At 28.4% G+C, this 13,108-nt stretch overlaps 1 protein-coding gene and 1 long non-coding RNA gene across 3 annotated transcripts in view; one reads left to right on the top strand and one right to left on the bottom strand.

The window, feature by feature from the left end:
• The window catches only part of LOC111414667 (cell adhesion molecule 3-like), a 205,067-nt gene that overhangs the window by 187,129 nt on the left and 4,830 nt on the right, over positions 1-13,108 (bottom strand). Inside the window, exon 1 of one of the 2 annotated variants that reach the window (XM_071195913.1) lies at positions 9,838-10,161. The exons of the other annotated variant lie outside the window; for it this stretch is intronic. The gene's annotated coding sequence lies outside the window, so the exon portion shown is untranslated. Of the gene's footprint in view, positions 1-9,837; positions 10,162-13,108 lie in introns of those variants that run through there. 2 annotated transcript variants of the gene reach the window in all.
• Positions 4,063-5,097, top strand: LOC139429773 (uncharacterized). Its single transcript, XR_011640356.1, has 2 exons — positions 4,063-4,568; positions 4,679-5,097. It is a non-coding gene; the product is annotated as an uncharacterized lncRNA (long non-coding RNA).

Raw genomic sequence — 13,108 nt, forward strand, 5'->3', positions numbered from 1 at the left:
ATGGAAACGAGGCAAATGCCTCGCATCCCTTTTAAACTCCCGTTTTCGCCCTCTCGCGTTCTCCAAAAAGTTCGAACTTTCAAGTTTTAATTTTGACATATTTGTCAACTTCATAAAAAATCCTTTAAAATGAGTCCAAACTCGACATATTTAACTTTAATATTACTGAAAATACAATCACTTCCGGTTTGAAACGTCAACGTCAATTTTGACATATTTGTCATCTCCATTAAAAACCCTTTAAAATGAGTCCAAACATGATGCATTTATCTCAAAAAACAAAAAAGTTAGAATAAAAAACATTAAACCCTAAGTTGGCAACAATGAAGATAGCGATTTAATTTTTAAATATTAATACCAACCTTAATTTTTTATTTTTTTTTTGTTATATTTTTGTTTTTGTGAGAAATATTAAACATTTTATAAAAAATTAAGAATATGTCAAAATGACATTGACGTTTCAAACCGGAAGTTGCTTATTTCTCGAGTAATATCGGAATTAAACGTATCATGTTTGGACTCATTTTAAAGGATTTTTCACGACGATTACAAATATGTCAAAATTGACGTTGACATTGTTAACCGGAAGTTGACCATAACTTCTTTAATATTGAAGATAAATATGTCGTGTTTGTACTCATTTTAAAGGATTTTTAATAAAGATTACAAATATGTCAAAATTGAAATTGCTGATTTAATATTTTCAGAGAACGCATTTTTTTCTTATACAACCATATGATTTGATATGTTCATCGCGTAAAGGGATTTATCCTCTATTAAAATGTGCAAAAAAAACATATGCATTACATTTAAAATAACAATGTTGGTTGCCATAGCAACGAAACAAAAAACAATGCAAACAAGCAAATAGCTACATTCCAGACATTTGGCACACCTGTATATAATTTTTTTGTAAATATTAACAAAAAAAAATCATTTTTAACAAAGTAGAAACTGCGTGAGAAATATTAATATTGAGAAAACAAGACGATGAGGGATGGAAGTTCGTGATAGATGGAAACGAGGCAAATGCCTCGCATCCCTTTTAATCTCCCCTTTTCGCCCTCTCGCGTTCTCCAAAAAGTTCGAACTTTCAAGTTTTAATTTTGACATATTTGACAACTTCATAAAAAATCCTTTAAAATGAGTCCAAACTCGACATATTTAACTTTAATATTAATGGAAATACAATCACTTCCGGTTTGAAACGTCAACGTCAATTTTGACATATTTGTCATCTCCATTAAAAAACCTTTAAAATGAGTCCAAAGATGACGCACTTATCTCTAAAAACAAAAAAGTTAGAATAAAAAACATTAACCCCTAAGTTGGCAACAATGAAGATAGCGATTTAATTTTTAAATATTAATACCAACCTTAATTTTTTATTTTTTTTTGTATATTTTTGTTTTTATGAGAAATATTAAACATTTTATAAAAAATTAAGAATATGTCAAAATGACATTGACATTTCAAACCGGAAGTTGCTTATTTCTCGAGTAATATCGGAATTAAACGTATCATGTTTGGACTCATTTTAAAGGATTTTTCACGACGATTACAAATATGTCAAAATTGACGTTGACATTAATAACCGGAAGTTGACCATAACTTCTTTAATATTGAAGATAAATATGTCGTGTTTGTACTCATTTTAAAGGATTTTTAATGAAGATGACAAATATGCCAAAATTGAAATTGCTGGTTTAATATTTTCAGAGAACGCATTTTTTTCTTATGCAACCATATGATTTGATATGTTCATCGCGTAGAGGGATTTATCCTCTATTAAAATGTGCAAAAAAAACATATGCATTACATTTAAACTAACAATATTGGTTGCCATAGCAACGAAACAAAAAACAATGCAAACAAGCAAATAGCTACATTCCAGACATTTGGCACACCTGTATATAATTTTTTTGTAAATATTAACAAAAAAAAATTATTTTTAACAAAGTAGAAACTGCGTGAGAAATATTAATATTGAGAAAACAAGACGATGAGGGATGGAAGTTCGTGATAGACAGAAACGAGGCAAATGCCTCGCATCCCTTTTAAACTCCCGTTTTCGCCCTCTCGCGTTCTCCAAAAAGTTCGAACTTTCAAGTTTTAATTTTGACATATTTGACAACTTCATAAAAAATCCTTTAAAATGAGTCCAAACTCGACATATTTAACTTTAATATTAATGGAAATACAATCACTTCCGGTTTGAAACGTCAACGTCAATTTTGACATATTTGTCATCTTCATTAAAAAACCTTTAAAATGAGTCCAAACATGATGCATTTATCTCAAAAAACAAAAAAGTTAAAATAAAAAACATTAAACCTTAAGTTGGCAACAATGAAGATAGCAATTTAATTTTTAAATATTAATACCAACCTTTATTTTTTTTTTGTTATATTTTTGTTTTTGTGAGAAATATTAAACATTTTATAAAAAATTAAGAATATGTCAAAATGACATTGACGTTTCAAACCGGAAGTTGCTTATATCTCGAGTAATATTGGAATTAAACGTATCATGTTTGGACTCATTTTAAAGGATTTTTCACAACGATTACAAATATGTCAAAATTGACGTTGACATTGTTAACCGGAAGTTGACCATAACTTCTTCAATATTGAAGATAAACATGTCGTGTTTGTACTCATTTTAAAGGATTTTTAATGAAGATTACAAATATGTCAAAATGAGGTTGACACTTTAAACCTGAAGTTAGTTATTATATAATAGAAGTTTTATAACTGAAGTTAATCTAGTGTTAGTCACTTTCTTTTTATTTTTAACGTGTTTTTTGGTGTAGAAACCAATTTAAAAGTACAAAATTAGACTCTAGATCATTTTCTTCCAACATTTTTACACGAAACGTCAGTTTCTGTAATAAAAATAGACAGGCACCAAACAATTTCCAATAATTTGAGCCTGTCTATTCTGAGAAGTCTTATATTTTTAGATAAATGACATTACAACAACATTATTCATTCGTCGCTTAGTCAAGTAATGCATAACGTGGTCCAATTCTAGGTTTCAACCGATTATCCCCGGTTTGAATGTGGGGATTTAATTCCCTAGAACTGTGTTTTCTGGAAACACGACATGGTCTATGAGTAAGAGTTGAAATTTCTAATTTTAGTATGCCTAATTAAAACAAGAAGCTTTAACTTTAAACCAATATCGATCTGTAAGCTGAACGTCAATTCACGAATGGGTGTGTTATGTTGACAGGATTGTCCTTAATTATTGTCACTACAATACGGTTCGAAGAGTAGAATAATGACCAATATAGTGTCAAAGACAGGGTTATTGCCATCCGAATTTCAATTACACCATGAATTGTTGCGTCATTTTCAACGTGAAAGTATTACTTTGGAATACATCACCGCGAAAATTTTAAATTTAACGACGTGGAAAAGGAAAAAAGAAAAAACATGGGTATTCCTACCAGTCGGGATAACAAAATACGTCCTTGTTTCCAGATCTTGAATTCGTTGCAATTTCCCCCCGAGGAACTTTCCGTTTCGTACTTCTCCCTACCGTTCCGTTTTCATCATCCGAGAGGGAAAAGAAAAAAAATTCCGAGCTGAATTTTAAATTACTTTATGTACTATTTAATTCGTTTTGTTTGCAAAAACATTTCGATGGACCAATAATTAAATTAAACGTTTACATCAAAAACGTTCTCAAATTACGCTAGATCAACATGGTTTCGAACGGGAGGATATGGTCCTTTGACAAATTATGGCATTGATTACCATATTTCCACGCGAAATAGTAATTAACGCGTCCGATTATATAATTCGATACAATTTCCCGCATAATTACTACTTGTATAATGCGACAAAACATGTTGTACATCGTTGTTGATCCAAGTATTATTACCATAATCATCAATATTCAAACAAAATTAATTTAATATAAAAATAATCATTATAATCGACGTTATTTCTCATTAACGTAGTTTATGTCAAATTTCATAAAGTTTGGTTATGTTTTTTTTCACTAATTTGACGTTTCACTTCAAAATAAATTTGTTACCAACTCGAAACGCTAAAATAACTAATTCCTATTAACCTCCAATTCTAGTGATTTTTTTTAACCACCAAATAACCAATAAACAAATAAATCTAAATAAATCGGTCTAAATACGTTTAACTTAAGGTCGATTTGAATTTCGCGGTTTAAGTTGTAATTCGTTATAGACCTGTAAGTTCCCGCTTTGTTTATTATGTGGTGTAAGGTTAATTAGGCGTAAAATGTAAAATTTAACTTATCTGGAAGCTCTGGTAGATTAGACGGATTCCTCCCATCCGGATCGAGATGAAAAATCACACTGATTTAGGTTAAACACAGGTATTATTAATAATCACTTCTTGTTTTTAGGTTATGTTTACGTTTAGATATCTAACTGACGTGAAAACGGCGGTGATAAAAGATGAACTAACTGTCTCAAAATGGTCGGGGGTATTTATACCCTTCCATCGCCTACTTTGATAAAAAACGGAAAAAAAAGAAAGACGACTATTGAAAGATTCAAATGGAAGACACATTCTGTCAAAAAGGTACAGTATTCTACAAAAGTTTTTGATCAAAATTAATCGATTTTTATTAAATAAACTTTAATTATGTACGAAATTTGTTCAAAATTGATTGATTTGATGATTTATTACAGGATACATGTTATTTCTTTCTATATAAGTCGCATAATTAGAGTGTAAAATTCCGATTTTAAAGTGAAGATATTGGATTGGAAAAACCTAAAATTGGATAAAATGGGGTTCCTGCCGAAACTATGAGAGCTCAGCTACAACATTTTGTTGGAAATAAGTGTTGGAAAAGGTTTTTATAGGAAGTATGTGTGAAAGTTCTTGGCCATGAAATGAGGTTATAATCTCCGAATTTGACATCGCGCTTTATAAAAATCACCACGTAATATTAAGGGGCCACAATGTGATGACCGGAATTATTATTGATATTAATATTGAGCGCATTAATTAATATAATATTATTAATCACTGACATATAGGGTGAAATCAAAAGTTTTGAACAATTTGGGAGTACAAATAAAGTTTTTTTAAATTGTTTTTGGAATTGTTGTATTTTCGTTCTTTCCTAATAAGTTAGTAATGTAAATATAATAATTTTTATAATTAAAAATCGAAGAAAATATGAAAATGTAAAAATTTGATGTTGTTTGAAAGTTGATGATGGTAACAGTGGGGAATCTAAGCATATTACAAAAAAAGTTTTAGAACAAAAGTTATAGCAAATTCTATTCCTAACAATATTGCTATCTTGCACTTTTTCTCGTAGATGCGTCAATATCGAGAAAAAAACGAAAATTTGATGAAATTGTTTTTTTTTCAAATTATGTAGGTAGTACTCTGGAATCGAAACAAGTTATAAAAAAATGTTTATAACAAAAGTTATAGCAAATTTTATTCTTAACAATATTGCTATCTTGCACTTTTGCTCTTAGATGCGTCAATATCGAGAAAAACACGAAAATTTGATGAAATTGTTTTTTCAAATTATGAAGGTAGTACTCTGGAATCGAAACATGTTATAAAACAATGTTTATAACAAAAGTTATAGCAAATTTTATTCTTAACAATATTGCTATCTTCCACTTTTGCTCTTAGATGCGTCAATATCGAGAAAACACGAAAATTTGATTAAATTGTTGTTTTTCAAATTATGAAGGTAGTACTCTTTAATCGGAACATGTTATAAAAAAATGTTTACAACAAAAGTTATAGCAAATTTTATTCTTAACAATATTGCTATCTTGCACCTTTGCTCTTAGATGCGTCAATATCGAGAAAAACACGAAAATTTGATGAAATTGTTTTTTGAAATTGTGAAGGTAGTACTTTGGAATCGCAGCATGTTATAAAAAAAATTTTACAACAAAAGTTATAGCAAATTTTATTCTTAACAATATTGCTATCTTGCACTTTTGCTCTTAGATGCGTCAATATCGAGAAAAACACGAAAATTTGATGAAATTGTTTTTTCAAATTATGAAGGTAGTACTCTGGAATCGAAACATGTTATAAAACAATGTTTATAACAAAAGTTATAGCAAATTTTATTCTTAACAATATTGCTATCTTCCACTTTTGCTCTTAGATGCGTCAATATCGAGAAAACACGAAAATTTGATTAAATTGTTGTTTTTCAAATTATGAAGGTAGTACTCTTTAATCGGAACATGTTATAAAAAAATGTTTACAACAAAAGTTATAGCAAATTTTATTCTTAACAATATTGCTATCTTGCACCTTTGCTCTTAGATGCGTCAATATCGAGAAAAACACGAAAATTTGATGAAATTGTTTTTTGAAATTGTGAAGGTAGTACTTTGGAATCGCAGCATGTTATAAAAAAAATTTTACAACAAAAGTTATAGCAAATTTTATTCTTAACAATATTGCTATCTTGCACTTTTGCTCTTAGATGCGTCAATATCGAGAAAAACACGAAAATTTGATGAAATTGTTTTTTGAAATTGTGAAGGTAGTACTTTGGAATCGCAGCATGTTATAAAAAAAATTTTACAACAAAAGTTATAGCAAATTTTATTCTTAACAATATTGCTATCTTGCACTTTTGCTCTTAGATGCGTCAATATCGAGAAAAACACGAAAATTTGATGAAATTGTTTTTTGAAATTGTGAAGGTAGTACTTTGGAATCGCAGCATGTTATAAAAAAAATTTTACAACAAAAGTTATAGCAAATTTTATTCTTAACAATATTGCTATCTTGCACTTTTGCTCTTAGATGCATCAATATCGAGAAAAACACGAAAATTTGATGAAATTGTTTTTTCAAATTATGAAGGTAGTAGTTTGGAATCGCAACGTGTTATAAAAAAATGTTTACAACAAAAGTTATAGCAAATTTTATTCTTAACAATATTGCTATCTTGCACTTTTGCTCTTAGATGCGTCAATATCGAGAAAAAAACGAAAATTTGATGAAATTGTTGTTTTTTCAAATTATGAAGGTAGTACTCTGGAATCGGAGCATGTTATAAAAAAATGTTTACAACAAAAGTTATAGCAAATTCTATTCTTAACAATATTGCTATCTTGCACTTTTGCTCTTAGTTGCGTCAATATCGAGATAGATACGAAAATATGAAAATTTCATGAATTTGTTGCTCTTTCAAGGTATTGAAGGTAACACTGGGGAATCGGAGCATGCTATAAGAAATCTTTTATAACAAAAATTGTTGCAAATTTGATTGTTAACAATATTGCTATCTTGCACCTTTGCTCTTAGATGCGTCAATATCGAGAAAAACACGAAAATTTGATGAAATTGTTGTTTTTTCAAATTATGAAGGTAGTAGTATGGAATCGGAGCATGTTATAAAAAAATTTTTACAACAAAAGTTATAGCAAATTTAATTCTTAACAATATTGCTATCTTGCACTTTTACTGTTTGATGCGTCAATATCGAGAAAAACACGAAAATTTGATTAAATTGTTGTTTTTTCAAATTATGAAGGTAGTACTCTGGAATCGGAACATGTTATAAAAAAATGTTTACAACAAAAGTTATAGCAAATTTTATTCTTAACAATATTGCTATCTTGCACCTTTGCTCTTAGATGCGTCAATATCGAGAAAACACGAAAATTTGATGAAATTGTTGTTTTTTCAAATTATGAAGGTAGTAGTTTGGAATCGAAACGTGTTATAAAAAAATGTTTACAACAAAAGTTATAGCAAATTTTATTCTTAACAATATTGCTATCTTGCACCTTTGCTCTTAGATGCGTCAATATCGAGAAAAACACGAAAATTTGATGAAATTGTTGTTGTTTCAAATTATGAAGGTAGTACTCTGGAATCGGAACATGTTATAAAAAAATGTTTACAACAAAAGTTATAGCAAATTTTATTCTTAACAATATTGCTATCTTGCACTTTTGCTCTTAGATGCGTCAATATCGAGAAAAACACGAAAATTTGATGAAATTGATGAAAAATTGATTTCTTGGAAAATGATAACGAAATGTTCATCACTTATAAATTAAACCATCCACTTTTCAGTGATGACGTCCATTTGGAAATATCACTTTTAGTTCTTTAGTTATGAACTTTTTAATACAAACACATTTTTTTCATTTTTAATATTATCTAATGACTTTAAAAATTCGTCAAAAATTGATTTTTTGGAAAATGATTATGAAATATTCATCAATTATCGATTAAAGCATGTATTTTTTAATGAACTAGTCCGCTTTGAAAGATCTCTTTTACTTTTTGAGTTACGAGCTTTTTAATACAATCACAATTATTTGCAATGTTTAACATTATTTAGATTAACTTTAAAAATTCCACAAAAATTGATTTCTTGGAAAATGATAAAGAAATGTTCATCACTTATAAATTAAAGCATCCACTTTTCAGTGATGACGTCCATTTGGAAATATCACTTTTAGTTCTTTAGTTATGAACTTTTTAATACAAACACATTTTTTTCATTTTTAATATTATCTAATAACTTTAAAAATTCGTCAAAAATTGATTTTTTGGAAAATGATTATGAAGTATTCATCAATTATCAATTAAAGCATGTATTTTTCAATGAACAAGTCCGCTTTGAAAGATCTCTTTTACTTTTTGAGTTACGAGCTTTTTAATACAATCACAATTATTTGCAATTTTTAACATTATTTAGATTATCTTTAAAAATTCCACAAAAATTGATTTCTTGGAAAATGATAACGAAATGTTCATCACTTATAAATTAAAGCATCCACTTTTCAGTGATGACGTCCATTTGGAAATATCACTTTTAGTTCTTTAGTTATGAACTTTAAAATTTGTCTACTTTTAAGTCTAATCTGCTCAGCTTTTTGTATAACATGATATTTCCGGTTCAGTCTGCCATCAAGGTGAAGTCACTATGTTTATAAAAAAGACGATATTTTATAATAAATTATTTTTTCTAATAGATTTAACCTTAAATTAGATTTTTATAATACGTGTCAATGTCATTTTTAAAATTTGAGTTGGTATTACTTATTATTATTATTATTGGTTTCTAATCAAATTTTCAATAATCATTATAATTTAGGTTACGAAATTAATATTTAACTTCATTTCGATTATTTATTTATAAATATAAAACTAAATTTTATCGTTTTAATCACGAAAATTGAAACGTCAATGTGACAAATTGTTTCAAAACTTGATATAACAAAAATCCCTGCTATTGTTACCAACTGTCATTAACTTTACAACAAATTTAAAAGTTTTTTATGCAAAACAATTCTTTTATCTCTATAAACAATAAAATTTCTTTGTATATTGGGTCAATTTAAATAATTAAAAGTGTTTTTATGAAATAAAACGCGGTAATTAGAAACTAAATCGTTGTGTATCGTTGAATCGAGCCGAAAGAAAAAGGTGAAAGGTTTTGAAATAAATTCAGATTCCTCGATAATTCCCCTTCGCGTTTGATTCCGAACGCAACAGATGGTTCTGTATATTTCATTGGGGTTCGAAATTCCACTTATACCCCCTCAATAAGGGTCTCCTAAAGTTCTCAATCTTAATCGAAAAAAAAATATCGTAAAAGAATTATAAGTGGCGAAGAGGGTGCTTTATAAATTCAAATTGCTTTAAGGTGACACCTAAAACAATATTATTTATTTGTTATTTTTGATTATTATTATTAAAAAGAAAAAATGTTTGTTAGATTTTAATCAGGTTAATGAGATTTCCACAGGTAATAAATCATTTCGTTTAACCATAAAATAATAAGTTCCTTTGTTAAAAAAAAAATTAATTAATTAAAAATTTTTCTTACAATTCGAGAAAAATCCTTTATCCAAACTTGAATTTATACAAAACCACCCTTCTTTTTACTCAAATCACACGTAAATTCTCTAACTAACACTACACCGTGTTGCGCGAATTTCCTTTTTGGACCGTCGAACGTCCACTGAGCTTTAAAGCTACCAGAAGAGCTTCAAGCACCGTCGTCTCTCTCCCGCAACGTTCCCGGAGTATCATTCCATCTTTTTCTCCGGCGATGGACATGCGTAGATGACGAAAGCTCGCTCTGTTTTCATACGAGACGCTTTCGACATGTGAGATATTATTCCAAAAGCACGTCTATGGGGAAATGTGTTTTATTTTAACCCACAAATTGATTTATTACAATCGAAATTGATTTAATCAACTTATTTAGGATTAATGTTGAGATGAAATTTTATTTTTTAATTAAATGGAATAATCCTTTTCCTAGAAATTCTCCGAAACGGAACAAATCTGCAGTAAAGGAGATAATTGCGATGTCGTGTTTTGGGAGGTATTCGAGCATATCTCAATCAAAACATCAACGATTAAACGAGGTGGTTGATTCCACCATCTCGTTACTTAACCATTACATTTGCACCATCTTCCCGGATTGAAGTGAACCCAAAAAAATCTTTGTGTCGCTATATCTTGTCTTTTGTCAGCGATATTTAGTATTCTGATAGTTTTAGATAGTACTTTATTAGCAGAATCTAGACTTTTGCCAGCAGAGTATTTTCTTCTACAGGGTGATTCAAAAAACCGCTGAAAGACTTCTAGAGTAGATAATACATGAAAAATTCCTGGAAGCCGTAATCATTGAAATTTAGGAATGAGACTTGTTCTAAATTAAAGCTCAAAGCTTTCTCTTTAAAATGATGTATAATAATTGTTGGGTTGGATTAGAAAAATATTGAGAAAAAAGATGTTGAAATAAAACTTACATTTTCGTATAACCTAAAAGTGTCAAAAAAGATGTTAATTTAAAAATTCCTGGAAGCCGTAATTATTGAAATTAAGGAATGAGACTTGTTCTAAATTAAAGCTCACAGCTTTATCTTTAAAATGATGTATAATAATTGTTGGGTTCGATTGGAAAAATATTGAGAAAAAAGATCTTGAAACAAACCTTACATTTTCGTATAACCTAAAAGTGTCAAAAAAGATGCCAATTTAAAAATTCCTGGAAGCCGTATTTATTGAAATTAAGGAATGAGACTTGTTCTAAATTAAAGTTCCAAGCTTTCTCTTTAAAATAATGTATAATAATTGTTGGGTTGGATTGGAAAAATATTGAGAAAAAAAATGTTGAAACAAAACTTACATTTTCGTATAACCTAAAAGTGTCAAAAAAGATGCTAATTTAAAAATTCCTGGAAGCCGTATTTATTGAAATTAAGGAATGAGACTTGTTCTAAATTAAAGCTCAAAGCTTTCTCTTTAAAATGATGTGTAATAATTGTTGGGTTGGATTGGAAAAATATTGAGAAAAAAGATCTTGAAACAAACCTTACATTTTCGTATAACCTAAAAGTGTCAAAAAAGATGCTAATTTAAAAATTCCTGGAAGCCGTATTTATTGAAATTAAGGAATGAGACTTGTTCTAAATTAAAGCTCAAACCTTTCTCTTTAAAATGATGTATAATAATTGTTGGGTTGGATTGGAAAAATATTGAAAACAAAAATGTTGAAACAAAACTTACATTTTCGTATAACCTAAAAGTGTCAAAAAAGATGCTAATTTAAAAATTTCTGGAAGCCGTATTTATTGAAATTAAGGAATGAGACTTGTTCTAAATTAAAGCTTAAAGCTTTCTCTTTAAAATGATGTATAATAATTGTTGGGTTGGATTGGAAAAATATTGAGAAAAAAAATGTTGAAACAAAACTTACATTTTCGTATAACCTAAAAGTGTCAAAAAAGATGCTAATTTAAAAATTCCTGGAAGCCGTATTTATTGAAATTAAGGAATGAGACTTGTTCTAAATTAAAGCTCAAAGCTTTCTCTTTAAAATGATGTGTAATAATTGTTGGGTTGGATTGGAAAAATATTGAGAAAAAAAATGTTGAAACAAAACTTACATTTTCGTACAACCGAAAAGTGTCAAAAAAGATGCTAATTTAAAAATTCCTAGAAGCCGTATTTATTGAAATTAAGGAATGAGACTTGTTCTAAATTAAAGCTCAAAGCTTTCTCTTGAAAATGATGTATAATAATTGTTGGGTTGGATTGGAAAAATATTGAGAAAAAAGATGTTGAAGCAAAACTTACATTTTCGTATAACCTAAAAGTGTCAAAAAAGATGCTAATTTAAAAATTCCTAGAAGCCGTATTTATTGAAATTAAGGAATGAGACTTGTTCTAAATTAAAGCTCAAAGCTTTCTCTTTAAAATGATGTGTAATAATTGTTGGGTTGGATTGGAAAAATATTGAGAAAAAAGATCTTGAAACAAACCTTACATTTTCGTATAACCTAAAAGTGTCAAAAAAGATGCCAATTTAAAAATTCCTGGAAGCCGTATTTATTGAAATTAAGGAATGAGACTTGTTCTAAATTAAAGCTCAAAGCTTTCTCTTTAAAATGATGTATAATAATTGTTGGGTTGGATTGGAAAAATATTGAGAAAAAAAATGTTGAAACAAAACTTACATTTTCGTATAACCTAAAAGTGTCAAAAAAGATGCTAATTTAAAAATTCCTAGAAGCCGTATTTATTGAAATTAAGGAATGAGACTTGTTCTAAATTAAAGCTCAAACCTTTCTCTTTAAAATGATGTATAATAATTGTTGGGTTGGATTGGAAAATATTGAAAAAAAAATGTTGAAACAAAACTTACATTTTCGTATAACCTAAAAGTATCAAAAAAGATGCTAATTTAAAAATTCCTGGAAGCCGTATTTATTGAAATTAGGGAATGAGACTTGTTCTAAATTAAAGGTCAAACCTTTCTCTTTAAAATGATGTATAATAATTGTTGGGTTGGATTGGAAAAATATTGAGAAAAAAAATGTTGAAACAAAACTTACATTTTCGTATAACCTAAAAGTGTCAAAAAAGATGCTAATTTAAAAATTCCTGGAAGCCGTATTTATTGAAATTAAGGAATGAGACTTGTTCTAAATTAAAGTTCAAAGCTTTCTCTTTAAAATGATGTATAATAATTGTTGGGTTGGATTGGAAAAATATTCAGAAAAAAAATGTTGAAACAAAACTTACATTTTCGTATAACCTAAAAGTGTCAAAAAAGATGCTAATTTAAAAATTCCTGGAAGCCG

This window comes from Onthophagus taurus, chromosome 5 (genome assembly GCF_036711975.1).
Source record: "Onthophagus taurus isolate NC chromosome 5, IU_Otau_3.0, whole genome shotgun sequence".
Classification (NCBI taxonomy): Eukaryota; Metazoa; Arthropoda; class Insecta; order Coleoptera; family Scarabaeidae; genus Onthophagus; species Onthophagus taurus.